The sequence below is a fragment of the Chinchilla lanigera genome, unplaced genomic scaffold (assembly GCF_000276665.1).
Source record: "Chinchilla lanigera isolate Chin_1 unplaced genomic scaffold, ChiLan1.0 scaffold00064, whole genome shotgun sequence".
NCBI lineage: Eukaryota > Metazoa > Chordata > Mammalia > Rodentia > Chinchillidae > Chinchilla > Chinchilla lanigera.
This window is the reverse complement of record NW_004955465.1, coordinates 5,535,360-5,552,136: the sequence shown is the minus strand read 5'-3', so window position 1 is coordinate 5,552,136 and position 16,777 is coordinate 5,535,360. Positions and strand designations below refer to the sequence as shown.

The following is a 16,777-nucleotide window of genomic DNA, read 5'->3' as shown; positions in this document are numbered from 1 at the left end:
CAGGAGGGGTGGCCCAAAATAGAAAGAGCTATTGGGAGATTTAAATGATTCCAATTAAAGGAAATATTTTTGTGTGTCTGCATTTGATGCTTTAATCTCGTCGTTGCCCTTCATAAGACTTGCATGGCTTAGCAAGATCGCGAAGAGAAATTGCTTTTTATTCTAGAACCTGAGGTGGAAATCTCTGGAGTTTTTAGCAGTGTAATTTCTCATTCTTCTGTGTGAGAACCACCCATAGTCATTCCACTGTCTATGAATAATTTTAGTTGACAATCAAAATATATTAACCCCCAGTGACCTCGGAGCCGTGAGCCCTGGTGCCTGCTCTGAAGGCTGGTTGGCAAACACTGATTTAAGTCACGTACACGCTTCAGAGATTCTTCCAGTGAAAAGCTCAGTAGATTCTCTCACAAAAGTGTCCCTTGATATTTTAATCTGTGCCGTCTGAATTACCTTGCATTGTCCTTTGCTGAGAGAACCAGGTAAATACTGGTTGCTGAGGACCTGATTTCAGGGCTCGCGATGAAGATAATCCTGCTCAGCAGTGAAAACCGAACTTCTCCCCTCCTTTGGCCAGAAGAGGGAAGCAGCAGTCCGCATTTGAGGCGTTTGTGCAGGGATTCCAGCAGATTTTGCTACTCCAGATTAACTACTATTCAGCAAAATAATCATTAAAATAAGGCACCGCTCTCAAATGTCACTTGGTGAGATTAGAGATGTGTCAGTCATGTTTTTTCATTCGTTACTCCTTGAAATTACTTAGTTTCTTTAGACTCTGGATTTGTGGAATTGAAAGAGCTCATGCTGAATGAATGTGAAAACCAATACATAACGACCAGGAAACGTACGTTATTGCTGTGGCTGTAAACTTTTACCTCTAAGATGAGGATGTTTCTCCTGACTGATCTACATGTTTAGATGCAAGTCCATGGCAATAGAAGAAGATATATTTTTCCCTTAAGATGCTTATGGTAATATTAAACTACTGTGTTGTTTTTATCTTTTCAAAATTAGGGTGTGATGATGCCTTACATGGCTTTTTTTTTTATTATCCTGTTCTTGCTGGCCTATTTAATAATACTTAAAGTTTGTCTAAAATATTTCCCTGAATTTGAGATCCAAAGGCTGTGTAGAGCAGTGAGGAACATTTTTCTGGATAATAAAAAGCTAAACAAAACAAATTATGCATCCATGATTGAGTAAATACAGGGATTTATGAATTTCTATGATAATAATTGCATACACTGTCTTCTTTATTTTGAGCTGAAGCAAGCTGTATTTATATAACCAAGCAGTTTAACTGTGATAACTGAATGGTGCGAATTCTATTCGTTTGACTCCATGATACACTATATTTATCTGGTTTTATCCAAATGGGGTTTGCCAAATATCCCACAGTGATTTTTTGATTATTATTTGTTCAGTTACAAACCTCATTTTAGTAAGTGGTGCAGGTATTTGCTTTCTTCAGTATATATTTTTTATCTTATTTTATTTTACTTTTTCAGTACAGAGGATTGAGCCCAGAGTCTTTGCGCTAACTACATCCCCAGCCTTTGCAATTTTTAAAACCAATTTTTGAGAAGGGCTTTCAGTAAGCCAGTAAGTTACCCATGCTGGACTTGAACCATGTTCCCCTGCCTCAGCAACCCAGAGTGCAGGTGTTGCAGGCATGTGTCACCATGCCTGGCTGTTTTTTAAAATTCTTTTTTTCTTTGGTACTGGAAATTGAACTCAGGAGCTTGTGTTTGCCAGGTAAGTGCTGTGCCACTGAGCTATATCCCCAGCCCTAAAATTCTTAAATATATTAAAATTTAGTCGTGAAACTTTTTATTTCACTGATTAAATTCTCAAATAAGAACACCTTTACAAAGAGCCTAAAAGAAAAACATACTCAGAGAAGGCTCGAAAACCATAAGCTCAAAAATTATACCCTATTTAAGTGAATTTTGACACTTTGAGACAAAGTAAAGAAGACTATAAGCTCTTTGAGATTCTTCCCAGTAAGAGATCGGGTTCTGTGTTTCTTTTCTTGAATCCAGGCAAGTTCTGTGGCCGCTTTGACCCAGAGTATATAAGCAAAGTGAAGTATATAGTGAGACTGAGGCTGTGTTGGTTTTCTGGGCAAGCCTTTGGGGTCCTGGAAGCTTCTGCTTTGTGACTCCTGGGGCATTTGCTCTAGAACTCCGTGCCATGTGGAAGGCCAGGTTGTCCTGTGGAGACACTGTGTGACAGTAGCCAAGGGCCCTGCTGAACTTCTAGTTCAGGTCAACCATTTTACCTACCTTGGGACCAGACCTCTGGGACGTGGTCTCTCCTGCTGCAGTCCAGCTGTTCTCACATGGAGCAGAGATTCACTGTTGTCCTTGAACACTGCTCAGATTGCTGATTTATGAGCGAAACAAATGATTTTTGCTTCAAGCTAAAAAGTTTTACCTTGGCTTGATATACATAGCTGACCGCAGTTCTTCAACAAATACACCATCTTCTTTCAAAGAGGTGTGCTTAGAATAAATAATACAAAGCTGACAGTGTGATCTTTGAAAACCTCATTTAACATTGGAAGGAAAACGAAACAATACAGGCTTGTAATCAGCATTAGGGAAATAGAATGCTATGATGTCTTAAGTCTTCTGTTCTGGAACACTGCTTCAGGATCGGAAGTATTAGTTGCTTCATTGCTACTGAGCAGTATAGTAAATTTAGAATCTGTACAATGTGCCAAGCATGTAATTGTGTCACGGCAGCATTTATGCACTAGAATAGCAACACTTTATGTGGACAATAGAGTTGCGATGTATTTTAGAGACTCTAATGAGCAAAAGAAGTTATTGAATAATGATGCTCCAAGCTTGCGTTCAGCCACTTTACCTGGCATGGTCCAACTAAAGCAAAGAGCAGCGAAAGTGAGATAATATGTTTCTTTCTTCATGTTTGAATTCAAAGTGCCTGCAGACAAAAGCTAGAAGACATCCAGGAATCTTTCTGATTCTTTTAGAAGATACATTCTGATTTTCACACTGATTTATTTTTTATAATACTGTTCTTTTCAGGGAGCAAAAGTTATGTTCTTTAGAGTAATTTGTCTAAAATCTTAGCAGTCATGAGAATATTTGGAGGGCTTGATTAAACATAATTGTAAGCTGGGTACAGTGGTACATGCATGTAGTCCTAACACTTCGGGAGGCTGAGGCAGGAAGATTGCACATTTGAGTCCTGTGTGGTGATTTAGTAGCACTCTGTTTGCTTTTAGTAAACAGTTTACACAGATTGTAGAAACTCAACCCAGAGTTTCTGAGTCATTTATTGTGGGGTGGGGTCTTGAATTAATGTTTCTAACAAATTTCCAATATTGTTGTTCTTGGCCTGAAGAATTCATATTATAAAACACTAGATTAAAGAAAATAGTGTATAAGAAATGCTTAGCAAAATATAAGTTATCTAGAAATTGAAGGTTAAAGCTGGACATGGTGGCACATACCTGTAGTTTCAACTATTTGAGAGGCTGAGGCAGGAGGATTGCTTGAGTTTAAGAGTAGCCTGGGCAACAAACCAAACACCATCTGAGACAGAGAGAGAGAGAGAGAGAGAGAGAGAGAGAGAGAGAGAGACAGAGAGAGAGAGAGACAGAGAGAGAGAGAGAGAGAGAGAGACAGAGAGAGAGAGAGACAGAGAGAGAGAGAGAGAAAGAGAGAGACAGAGAGAGACAGAGAGAGAGAGACAGAGAGAGAGAAACAGAGACAGAGAGAGACACAGAGAGAGAAACAGAGAGAGAAACAGAGAGAAAGAGACAGAAAGAGACCAGAGAGAAAGGCACAGACAAAGATATACAGAGGCAGAGAGAGAGAGAGCACAGAGACATAGAGAGATTGATTATTATTACTTAAGGTAGTAAGTAACTTCAGAAGTATGAATTGCACAATTCAGCTGTGAACATTTATTGAATATCTCCTATGAGCTAGGAACTATGCTAGGTTTAAAGAGAGTCTATCGTGATTAGAGAGAAGCACAAGGTCTTACAGGGATCGATCGGAGAGGAATAGTCTACTCTTGTGGTTGGTAGTTTTGTGTAGAAGATGACTGAACCAAGTTGCAATAAGACCAAGTCTTTTCACCCATATGGAAGTGGAGTTATTTTTGTTGATAAAAGAATTTTTTATAAGCTTTTTATTGCACTTTAAAAATATTTCCCCATAGTTATTAATTAGAAAAAGGTAGAAGTGGGGAGAAAAGCCAGGAAGAGTAACTATTTTAATGATTTTAAATAATCAACCTCTACACAATGACCTTGAACTATATTCCATGGGTTGTTCTGTCTATATCATTTCTAAACTTTGAATTGATACTGGTTTTTGAGAGCCCCTTGCCTTAACTAATGCTTAACTGAATCTATAGCTTAAAACAGGGATGGCATTTTAAAATAAAATTCCAACGTCTAGAAATGTCAAATCATATTAATCGACTCAAATGTGTTAAGTATAATTGCATAGTTTTTGTCTAATTCCAGGTTATTTTGAGAGCAATGGTGGGAAAGCACATACCAAATTACCCCCAATACAGTGCTCGCTACAGAAAATGAACTACTTTGTCCACTTGTGATAGAAAAAACTTGATAAATTAGCAGGAGCAAAAAATAGAGATAAGTTCCTATATAAACACAGAATATAAAAATTCATGAAAGAAAATAACAGGTACCTAGTATTAACATGTTTCTTTTGTATGTACCACAATTACACTAGAAAAAGTCAAATATATGATTTTCATAATAAAACATATAAAACAAATATCTTGCATACAAAAGCCATCTCAATTTTGAAGTAATTTTTTTTTAGGTAAATTCAGGAAACCAGAAAACGGCTTACAGAGAGATCTGTATTTCCAGCAGAATGTAGACATATTGAACAGGAAAAAAACTGGACAGAAAAAGAGCTCAGTGTTATGAAAGAAATTCTTTTGCCTTAATAATTTAACAAATCAGAATCATCCCAACAGAAAACACAAACTTTTGGTAGGTCAGTATGATCTTTTTCAAAGCTATTTAAATCTTTTACTGAACACAGTTAAATGCGAATACCACAATATCTTTTAGAAACTTCCTGGTTGAAGGAATATTTGCACATCTCTCATTTGCTTTTTGTGGGTGGGGTATGCTTCACTCTTCACTGTCACATTGCAGGGAGAATAAATAGTAACCCTTCAAAATTATGAAAAGTATTTTTTGAAAAAATATAATTAATTGAATGAGAATATCCAAAACAAAGAAATCTCAGAAAAGAAGGGCAGGAACATTTCCTTTTAGCATATATCACTACTGAAGAATCTAATCTGGTGCCGAATAATGCCTGTGTTACAATAGTGAGCTGACTTTCTGCAAAAGGCTCCTTGGAACTGGTTTTTACTTGTGGAGCTGTTTTGTGTACTGAAGTGTCCACTTGTCAGGATGCCACACTGGAATCCAGATGAGTAACTGGGGAGCTCATTCTACTTGCCCTCAGGACAGCTAAACCTCACATTTATGATGACAGTGGAATGCAGTAGTTTATGTGTGTGTGTGTGTGTGTGTGTGTGTGTGTGTTGCAAAGCTTCTGTTTGAGGTTCTCCTTACTTAATTACAAGCAGGGCAGTACCCTTGAAGTTACCTTTTTTTTCACTTTACAGTCTTGCATCCTGCAAAGATCTAATTTTCTCTCCATTTTATTTGTATATAGAATTAGTATAAAAACTAAAACCATCAAAACAGAAATATTAAGAAATGGACAGAAAGGGGCTTATGTTGCTTTAAAGATGGAAATGCTGCATTTCTTCGTATTGTATTTTCTATTGCATTTTATAATTTAGGAAAGCAAAAGAAATCCTGCAAGTCTTCTGTGGTTGTCTTATTAAATGGTTATAGGTCTTGGGAAATTGACACTATGTGTAAGTTTCCTAAGAATTCCAGTGACAAAAGCTTTACATTCACGAAAGAGATATATTGATGATTAAGCTTCAGGCATTTCTTGTTTAGGAGACTTTTCTAATCAGAAGTATCAACTGATATCATTGAACAAAGTGATAGTTTCCTGAGAAGTTGTAGTAAGTACTATATTTTGTAATGCTTAAATAGTTAAGAAAAGTATCTGCATCACGAACTTGGGTATGCATAACTCAGGTTTGCTTCTGAGAATACCAGTGTCTGAGATCAGGAAATGAAGTTTTGGTTTAGGTATTTATTGTATCATCACCAAGACTAAGATGGGGATCTTTGAGCTGAAGGACATGGTCAGAGTGTCAGACAGGCCTTGGAAAGAAGCACCAGTAGCATTAGCTGAGCAGTGGAGACAAAAATTAGTCTTAGATAGGTAGACCCACCCAGACTACAGTAAGCTCAATGGATACTGAACTTCAGAGATCTTTTGTTTTTCTAGGAAGTCAGCTTTTCTGGAGCACTCTTCTCACCAGGTGGACCCCCTTAAAGATAATTACTTTCATGTTCATGCAGTAAACTTTGAGAGGAAAAACTAAACAGATCCCTGGTCATATAGATTCAAGGAGTGCAGATGGGAAAGACAATGTAGCGTGGTAAACATTCACAGACTAGACCTTGACTGGTCAACATATGGACTGTTGGATGTATGGCAAGTTTCATTAAAAAATCTTGTCAGTTCTTAACATTTTCATGCATAGCATGGAGCTTATACCAATCCTCAAGTAACAGTGATATGAGGATTAAATAAAGCAAGCCTTGTAAATCATCACATAGAACCTGAAAACTCTTAAGTGCTTTCTTTCTCTTTGGTTCTTTTCTCCTTTTGGTCTGTTCCCTCCTTCTTATTTTTCATCTTTTCTCCCATTCTGCCAACATGGGAGAGATAGAAATTTCCAACTAAAAGATTCTTTTAAAATCCAAGTGGTCCTGAGTTTCATTTCTCTAATGACCAAAGATACTGGGCATATTTTTTCAAGTCCTTACTGGCAATTTCTACATCTTGAAGAGTGGCTACCATTAAATAACAGACGCTGGTGAGGTTGTGAGGAAAGAGGGACCCTTCTGCACTGGTGGGAATGTAAACTAATACAATTACTATGCAAATCAATATGGAGAGTCCTCAAAAACTGAAAATAGAATTTCATGTCATCCAGCTATACATCTTGTGTGTGTCTTTCCCAAAGAGCTAAAGACACCATATTATAGTGATTCTTGCACACCCATGTTTATAGCAGCAAACCCCATAATAACTAAACTATGGCAGTAATCTCTATGACCATCAATAGATGAATGGATAAAGAACATGTGGTGTATATACACAAGGGAGTACTACTTTGTCATAAAGAAGGATAAATTTGAGTCATTTGTAGGAAAATGTATGGATCTTGAGCCATGATACAAAGTAAAATAAAAAAGGCACAGGAAGTTAAATATTGCATGCTTTCTGCTATATGATAGACACAAAATGTAGAAAACAAAGGAGAGATATGGTAAGAAAGAGGAAGGTACATGTGGTAGAGATGGGAAGGGGATCTGAAAAGGGCCGGGAGAGAAGAGAATAGCTGGAAAAGGGGAATAAAATTAAGATGTGGTGTGTGTATGTACATACCAGTTCCCCAAGGTGAACGTAATTATTGTGTATTTCAAACATACAACAATAATAAAAATAATGTTTTTAAATGCAGAAAACGAAAATGCAAGTGGTCTGTTGGGTTGCTCCTCAAGGTCTCAAGGTCTTCCTGATTCCCTTCAAACGTGATTTCCACAGGATCAAGTGCCGCTCTCCTGGGTAGTGCTGAGCATCTTAGATCCTGTCCTTAATCAGTTGTCACTTCCCTGGAGGCTCCAAAGAACTGCCTGGAATCAGGCTTATAGTGATTTCTACGGGCAGTGACAGAGATCTGTATTCTTCAAGTTGTGACTGTTCCAGGAGGGAACTATTTGATCATGACTCAGAGTAGAAGGGCAAGTATTGATTTTTTTTTTTTTGGTCTGCAACTGCAGAGCCATTTGGGTTAATACTAAAGTTAATTTTTTCTGAATTATGTCCTATCTTTACACTACGTGTAAAATTTATTATAAAACTTGCCAATGGCTCCCCTGGCCTTAATCCAGATTGGCACATTTAATAACCCCCAAAAGGACTCTATCCAGATACTACATTAAATGGGTCTTACAGATACCTTAGCAGTGGAGAAGTGGGGCTTCATTTGGATCCAGCCGTTGAACCTGTCCACGGGTTCTTGCTTGAGGATCAGAGGCGCACAAAACACTTTCACTCCATTTCAAGTCAGGTCAATGTATTGGGGTGACAGGCATAATAATTTTGTATATTAAAGGGTGAAAAATACAGATTCTGCCAAAGACAGTGGCATGCTGACCTAGGGTGATGTTTCAAAACTGTCAGCTTTAAGAACTAGAATTAATTTTTAAAGATGCTGGAGATCAAACCCAGACCTTCATATATGCTGAGGATATATGCTGACCAATTTTGGAACAGTATCACACTACATTTAGAGATATTCCATAAATTTTTAGATAAATTTGTCTTTATTCCTCTTCTTTTTTGAAATATTTTGTTGACTTTTACATATTATTATTCCAAATGAACTTTAGAATCATTCTTTCAAGTTCCTATTCTATCCCATAAAAGCCCAGAGTTTGAATAGAATTCTCTTAAGCCTGAAAGTAAACTTCAGTTACGGTTGACAAACTCTATAAATTCACTAAAACTGAGTTTAATCTACACTTAAAAATGGGTTTCCTGTGTGGTACTTAAATGATACTACAGTGAAGCTTCTTCTTCAAAAAATAATCTTTCTATCCTGAAATATGTTCCATTTATTCAGACCTGTTAATGCCCTTAATACTGTTTGTTAGTTGTCTTTACCGCCACTGTGTTATAGCTGTTAGTCAGGTTTTTTTGTTAAGATGGCAATACTGTAGTGAGTTTCTGTTTCAGTGGGTGAATTCCTGGACTCAGATCTAAGGGTCAGAAAGGTCCAGTGACATCAACCTGATCATGCGTGAGGGGATGGACCAGTTGTAAATCCAGCTAAACCATCCTCTTTCTGCAGGGGTCCCACACGCCACTGTCCTCAGCTGGACAAGCACAGGAGTGTGGAAATCAGTGAGGGCTGAGGCCACAGCACATGGAGAGGAAATGGAGAAGAGGAAAGTTGTGTACTGTAAAGGTGATGATTTAGAGGTTTTAGAACTTTGCCCTGGGCAACTAACCGAGACCTATCTGTCATATAAATTCGTCCTACTGGCATCCAATTTGCTACTCTTTCTCTAAGGCCATCTTAAGTTTGTGGTGGGCCGCCTGCCCTGAGAGCTCAGCAGCACCATACACAAACAGGAAGGGCACAATATTCTGAGGATACAATAACTTCTGAACTGGACTGGGCTCTAATTCTCTGCAGGCCCTCCTAACCCAGACCAACCTTTACAGGGAAGATAGAAGAACGATCTAGGGATTTGTGTGCGGATGCGTGAATATCCTATGCTGGACTGTCAAGGCTTTTCAGCTGTGGTTCCAGGCAGATGTTATTCAGGGTGGAATTAACCTGAAGTGAACTCTATAGGAAAGAGGGTTTCTTTTATTGTTGCCCATTCTTCACTAATCTTAGTACAACGTCTGCTATTTGGAAAACTTACTGTATATTCTAAATGGTAAGTTTGGAAGGTGAGCAGCTTTCAAAACTCATTTCTTGGCAACATGTAACCACCAAAATAAATTTGTTTCTGCTAAAAAAGTTGCAAAAATTTATGTAATATTGAAAGAGAGTTCCTCTTACACTTGCCTGTCTTGGTTTTAAAATATTATAAAATTAAAAAGAGAAAGCTAATTATTTGTATCTTTCAGTACACTCCCCTTCCTTTCTTTGTCTATTTAAATTCACATGCAAATTTCTTTTTTTACCCAAGACTCTTGCACAACTAGTGAATGAAAGAGAAGTAATAGATTTGTATATATTTGTGTTAGGGAGGCTTTGATTAAAAGGGACGTGTCTCATACTGATACTTAATTTCACCAAGTAAAACACTAATCTTTAGTTTAATAATGTAACCTTTGATAATTAAAAAAAACTCATCCTTGACTCACTATTTGCAAGACAAAATCTTTAGTTTCTATAATCATTAAGATTCACCAGTGAGTTCCATGAAGTAAGACGTTCTTAAAAATATTTTTCTAATTTATGAACCTTTATTTTAATCGATATGTCTAAACATCGTGAGAAATGCTTATCTCCTTGTAAAAAGTCCCAAATGGTAGCCCAGCGTGGTAGTGCAAATCTGCAATTCCAGTACTCTTGGGAGGCGGAGGCAGAAAGATACAAATTTGAGCCAATTCTGGGTAATTTAATGACTTAGTAAGACCTTGTCTCAAAAAACAAAACGAAATAAAACAAAATACAAATTAGAAAAAAAAAACGGAAAAATGGCTGGGTATGTAGTTCATTGTGAAGGCTACAGCCTTGGGTTTAATGGATAGTACTGAAAAAAAAATGCATGCAATTTCTTAATGCATTAGTACAATCATGATTTTTATAACTGCTGTTCTAATTTACCTAATTGAATTTTATGCTTGTTTTATAAAAATATAGAAACAGACATGATATTGTTAAATCTTTTCCAAGTTCATAATAGTCTAAAGCTTTACTTATTTGAGATATTTCATAAAATTAATTTTAATTAATGATACCATTAACCAAAATCTTTTGTAAATTGCTAAATCTTTAAATTATGAGAAAATTAAACATAAGTTTTCAAATTTAACCATTTTAGGATTCATCATCTACCAAAAATTCAGTGTTCCTAGAACTACCATGATGGTAATGCTGCTTCTTAATTCATCACGTTTTTTTCTAACACATTAATATGTACTAATTTGTAATCTCCTGAGTTAAATTTCATAACCGTGACAGGTTTCCAGAAAGTGAAACTGAATCGCTGAGTAATTCTAAAGGGCTTGACCGAAGTTGCAAACAAGGTGCTCAGAAGAAAGGACCTGTGCCAGGTCTGACAGGAAGAGGGTCGACCATTGTGCTAATAAAATGACAAAGGTTTCAACCTAGGAAAAAGGAAAGCTCCTCCCCCGCCTCCTCCACCAGCACTGCTACCACCCCACACTACCCTCACTGCCATTCAAAAACTTCAAATGTGAATTCTGCATATTAAGTGACATCTTCAGGTTCCCTCCTTAGTCCCCTCCGCTATCCACCAAGACACACTGAGGTGTTTCCACTGTAATACTGTTCTTTGCTGTTGGTATCATGTTGGGGTTTATCATCATATAGAGACTTTCTTCCAAAGTACTTAGAGGCTTTTAATCAGCTGTTAGCTCTCAGTCGTACAGCTGTGTCTTCCTCTTCCTCTCAATTAACGATTACTCCCTAAGTGAAAAATAAGGAGTTCTTAATCACAAAAGATTTGGCATATTTTAGAATGTAGCAAGACAACACCATAATTAATTTTTAAAAGATAGAAAATTATTCTGACAGATCAGTTTCAATAAATGAAAGTTTCTAAGATAGTAAAATTGATTGTTTTTGACCCTACTAAGAATTCTGTGTATTTTCCATTTAGTATAACTGTCTGTCAAAATGTGATAAGGTGAACTTTGTCCCAAAGAAGTTGGTAGCGAGGGTATGGGCAAGAAGTCTGCTGTCAGAGCTAATGCATATGTTAATTAGGATGGGGAGACACTGCCCAGGGGTGGGAAAAGACTTTTCCTCCATGTGTAGTAGTCTGCAGAAATAACACTTAATATCTAAGATGCTGCTGTCATTATCATTTTTAATGGAGAAAGAGTATGAAAATCCAGGGAAGTCAATACTAAAAAATCAGTCTCTCTCCATAGCTGACAAAATCCCTGTTCTTCCAAGTTCTACATCAAGTGCCATGTAAACTGCTTCCACTTTTCCTTTAGAAAAAGAGGAAGAAGCTCTGAAAGACAGAGAGATTTTAGGTCAAAGCAAAGAATAATAGATAAATCTGTAAAATATGCACTAAAATATCATGGATATATTCATAAAATGCCTTGATGCTTTTCATTAATTACTTGCTATTGAACTTTGTTTTTGATTCCTTACATCATCAGTTTTTCCAATAATAATGTCTAGTACTTATTGCATACTTTGTATATGTGATGCTTAGTTACTTTTTATTGTTGCTGAGGCAGAATACTCCACACTCAAGTTAAAGGAGGAAACATTACTGTAGCTCAGTTTGTAGAGGTTTCAGTTCATAGTTGGCTGGCTCCAAGGCAGTGTGGCATAGCAGAGGGGCAGCAGAGGAGAAACAGTTCATGGTGGGCAGAAGGCAGCAAAGCAGTGAAGTAGCAAAGAAGCAGTGAGCAACAAACAGCAACTACAGCAGCCTCTTTCTGTCCTTTATATTTTATCCAGGCTACCCACCCTGAAGGCAGGTAGTTTTCATGTCCAGGGTGGGCACTCTTAATCCTAACATTGCACCATAAATCAATCCCAATATTACATCCTTAATCCCACCATCACACACTCTAGATCCAACCACCTCCAAAATACCCTACCTATGACCATTTGAGGCTTTGAGGGGACATCTAGGTACAGATCTATACATATATCTCATTTAATTCTCATCTATTCTTCCCAGGATAGGGAAAGAAAGTTTATAAACGTTATATAAGAATTAGTAAATGGTAGCAATTAGATTTAAATCCTACTCTATTTACATCAGAAAGATTTTAAAACATTAATTTTCCAGGCCACATGGAGTAACGGGTACAGTATTTACACTCCTACTTGAAATAATCTCCCTAAAATCTGAAAAAATTCCACACATAATGAAAGTTCCATTTTCAGAGATACAAGAAGATGAAAAAATGTACATTTAAACACAAGAAACACAAAGATAACTTCTCCAAACTAAATTGCTTAAAACCAGTAATAAAAAAAAAATTAAGTAGACAAAAGAAAAGAAACATACATGTACAGATGAACACAAGGTAAGAATGATGACATTTCTTATGAGAAACAACACAAGCTAGAAGATAGTAGAGTAATATTTAAGTTACTGAAAGAAATTGTTTTAGAATTTTCTCTCCAGTGTAAATATTATTTTAAAAATAAGTTGAATTTCTCTCAGGCATAGAAAAGCCAAAACAATTCATAGCCATCAACTCCACATTCTAAGAAGTGTTAAAGAAAGTCCTTTGGAAGAAGAAGAACATTACTATGTGAAAATCTGGATCCACATAAGGGAATAAAGCACTTTTGAAATAGTAAATATGGCATATGATCAAAAGATATAGTGAGTGTTTAAATAAAAAATTTATTATAGTAAAAGGCACATTCCCACTAATCCCCTTGCAAAGCAGTCCTCCTCAGTTCAAACACACATCCCATCTTACTTGCCACTTTCTGAAGCAATTACGGAAGTCCTCTTTCATGAGTGTCTCCAGTTGAACTGTGTTGGCTGCTTCAATGTTCTGAATCCATTCAAAATATTTGCCTTTCATGGTCATTTTGACTTTGGAAAAGAGTGCGAAGTCACATGGTGCCAGATTTAGTGAGGAAGGTGGATGAGGAAACTATAATGTTTTCATGATCCTGCCTTTTTGTTGGGTGCTGTTCAGAAGCAACAGTCACTGTATATTTGATCACACTTTATAAAGACACTCATGAAAGACAACTTCCAGAACTGCTTCAGAAAGTGACAAGAATGTTGAGATAAGTGTATTTGAAGCAAGGGTGAGTATGTTGAGGAGGATTAAAGGCAATGTGTCTTTCACTGTAATAATTTTGAAAAAAAAATTAACCTGCAGTATTTCATGATCAGCTCTTGTAGAATATTTTTATTTTTGTTCATTTTATTAATAATTGACTTTTAAAGGAAAAATAATAATATAGCATGATAGTAAGTAACATAATTCTGTATAGGTCAACGTAAAAAGTGAGTCGAAGAAGCAAAAGTGAAATTAGAATGAAAATGAAAATGCAACATATAAAAATTGTGGGATATAAGTAAAGCAGTGCTTAAAGAAAAATTTATAGCTATAAATTTCTGTATTAGAAAAAAAATGCCCAAATTATTGATTTCTGAGTCTGTCTTAAGAGACTAGGAATAGTGCAACATACAGCAAGAATAAGCAAATATAAGGAAATAATGACTATTTTTGCCAGAGATAAAATTTTAAAAAGGGAAAATTGATGAGACTATTTAAAGACAGTTCTTTAAGGAATCTCTAGTTGATCAGAAAAAAAAGACACTAATGCTCAACATGAGAAATCTTGTATTGATGTGGAAACAGCTGCTATGTGCTAGAAAGGTAGTAAAGTGATATTATAAATAACTTTTTACCAATAAATTTGTCAGTTGGGATAAAATGGACACATTTTTTATTTTAAAGAGAAAAGTAAAAAATAACAACAAAACAGAGTTTTAAGACAGGCTAGTAGGACAGTAACAAAATTAGCACATTGTGTATGTTGTCTACATAGTAGTTATTCAGAGTACAAGATAGAGGCATGAAATATTGTCCACACAATATGATCACAGGCCTTTCTTTTCAGTGAACTAAGAGAAACTAGCTGCATGACTATCATCACTATCTTGTGGATATGTATATATGTATATATATATATTTTTTTTCTTTCCCTTTTCCCTTCCTTCCTTTCCCTTTTCCCCATCAGAGTTTCTCTCTTTTTTTAAAGAAGAATAAGAAAATTAGAAATAAAATAAAACAGAGTCAAATCAAGCTAGTAGGAGAGTAATTAATAATTAATACATTGCCATTGTTATCTTTAAGTAGTTACTTGGAGTACAAGATATAGGCATGAAATAATATCCAGATAGTATTAGCACAAATCTTTCTTTTCAATGAACTGAGAGAAACTAGCTGTATAACTATTTTAACTACCATATATATTTGGCAGTTACTAGATATAGTAAAATCCCTTTTCTCTTCTTTCCTTTCCTCTTCCCTCCATTAGTTTCTCTTTTAGACAGTTTCTTCTCAATTCCCAATATCTACTGTACATTTTGGGTCTTATTTACTCATTCAGCTTCTTACACTAGTGAGGTGATGTGATGTTTATGCATATGGGTCTGATTTATTTTACTTACAAGTAGGCTCTCAAGTGGCATCCATTTACCTATAAAAGTCTTGAGTTTATCCTTCTGTATGGCTGAGTAGTATTCCAGTACATAAAAAAATCCACATCTTTTTTATCCATTCTTCAGTTGATGGGCTCTTGGTTATCTAATGGGACACAATGAAAGCAGTCCTAAAAGGGAAATTTATAGTAATGATCTGTCCCATGTGGAAAATAGAATGAGCTCAAAATAAACAACCTAATGTTGAACCTCTAACTTCTAGAAAGAGTAAATCAAACCCAAAACTTGTACAAGGGAGGAAATTATAAACATGAGAGCAGAAGTTAATGCAATTGAGACTAAGAAAACAATGCAAAGAATCAATGAATCAAAAAGTTGGTCCTTTGAAAGAATAAATAAAATTGATAAACTACTAGCCAACATCATCAAAAGAGGAAAAAGAAAACACATTTCTTAAAAGGCATGAACTGCCAAAGATTACTCCATATGAGATAATCTGAAGAGGCTTATATCTAGTAGAAAAATTAAATCTGCAGTTTATTTATGTATTTATTTATTTTCTGGTACCGGGAATTGAACTCACGACCTCACACTTGCCAGGCAGGCGCTGTGCTGTTGAGCTAAATCCCCAGCCCCTAAGCTGCAGTTTAAAATCCACCCCTCAATACACACAAAACAAGAAGAACTCTACACCGACATGGCTTTGCTTGTAATAATACTAAGTCTATACAAACACTTGCAGAAAGTGGAAGAGGGTAGATCAATTATTAAGTTATATTTTAGAAAAGGTGTTATTTAGAGAGGAAGATATGAGAAGAACTGTCCTGAACATAAACACAAAAGGATTAACAGAATTTTCCAAGTAGAATCCACTGATATTTTAAGAAAGGGTAATTCAACTTGATCAAGTGTATTTGATCCTGGGACTGCAAATTTCATGCAACATTTAAAGATCAGTAAGTGTAAGTCAAAATATTAATTAAAAATTTAAAAGCAAACCAAGAAACCACATAATTTTCTTGTCAAAAAAGCCTTTGACAAATGATATATTATTTCTTATAATTCTCAGAAAAGTCTGAATAAAAAAGACATTCCTGATAAAGGGATATATGAAACCCAACAAATGAATCTGTGAAAACCTACAGTTAACAATCATAATTCTACATGCTTGAATGCTTTCCCCTTCAGTTGTGAAAATGGTGATCTATGTTCACCGTTGACACTAGTCAATATTCTTAAAATGCCATTTTTCTTAATTTTATCTATACATTCAATTAAATTCCAATACAAATTCCAATAGATTTTTGGTAGACCTTAATAAGCTTATTTGTAGAATATATATGGAAACATAAATAACAGAACTGTCTACTAACAGATGTAGCAAAGTTACATTATTTGCTTTCAGTATTTATTGCAATAATTAAACAATGATGTATTGAGAGGGGATAGAGAAATAGAACAATGGAACACAGGAATCTAGAAATAAGTTCAAACACAGTCAAGTGATTTTACAAAATTCCAAGAAGAAGGGGATAATAATTTCAACAAATGACACTGGAACAATTGGACAGTTACTATGTATGAAAAACAAAGCAAGAAAGAAAAAAGAAAGAAGCCATGCACTGCAACATGTAAATCTTAACTTGAAATGGGCCCTAGACCTATATGAAAAAAACTGGAATAAAACCTAGGAAACTCTTATAATCTTAT

The 16,777-nt window shown here is 35.7% G+C and overlaps 1 long non-coding RNA gene across 1 annotated transcript in view; it reads left to right on the top strand.

Moving 5' to 3' along the window:
- The window catches only part of LOC102023675, a 95,547-nt gene that overhangs the window by 47,512 nt on the left and 31,258 nt on the right, over nt 1-16,777 (top strand). The window lies entirely within an intron of this gene.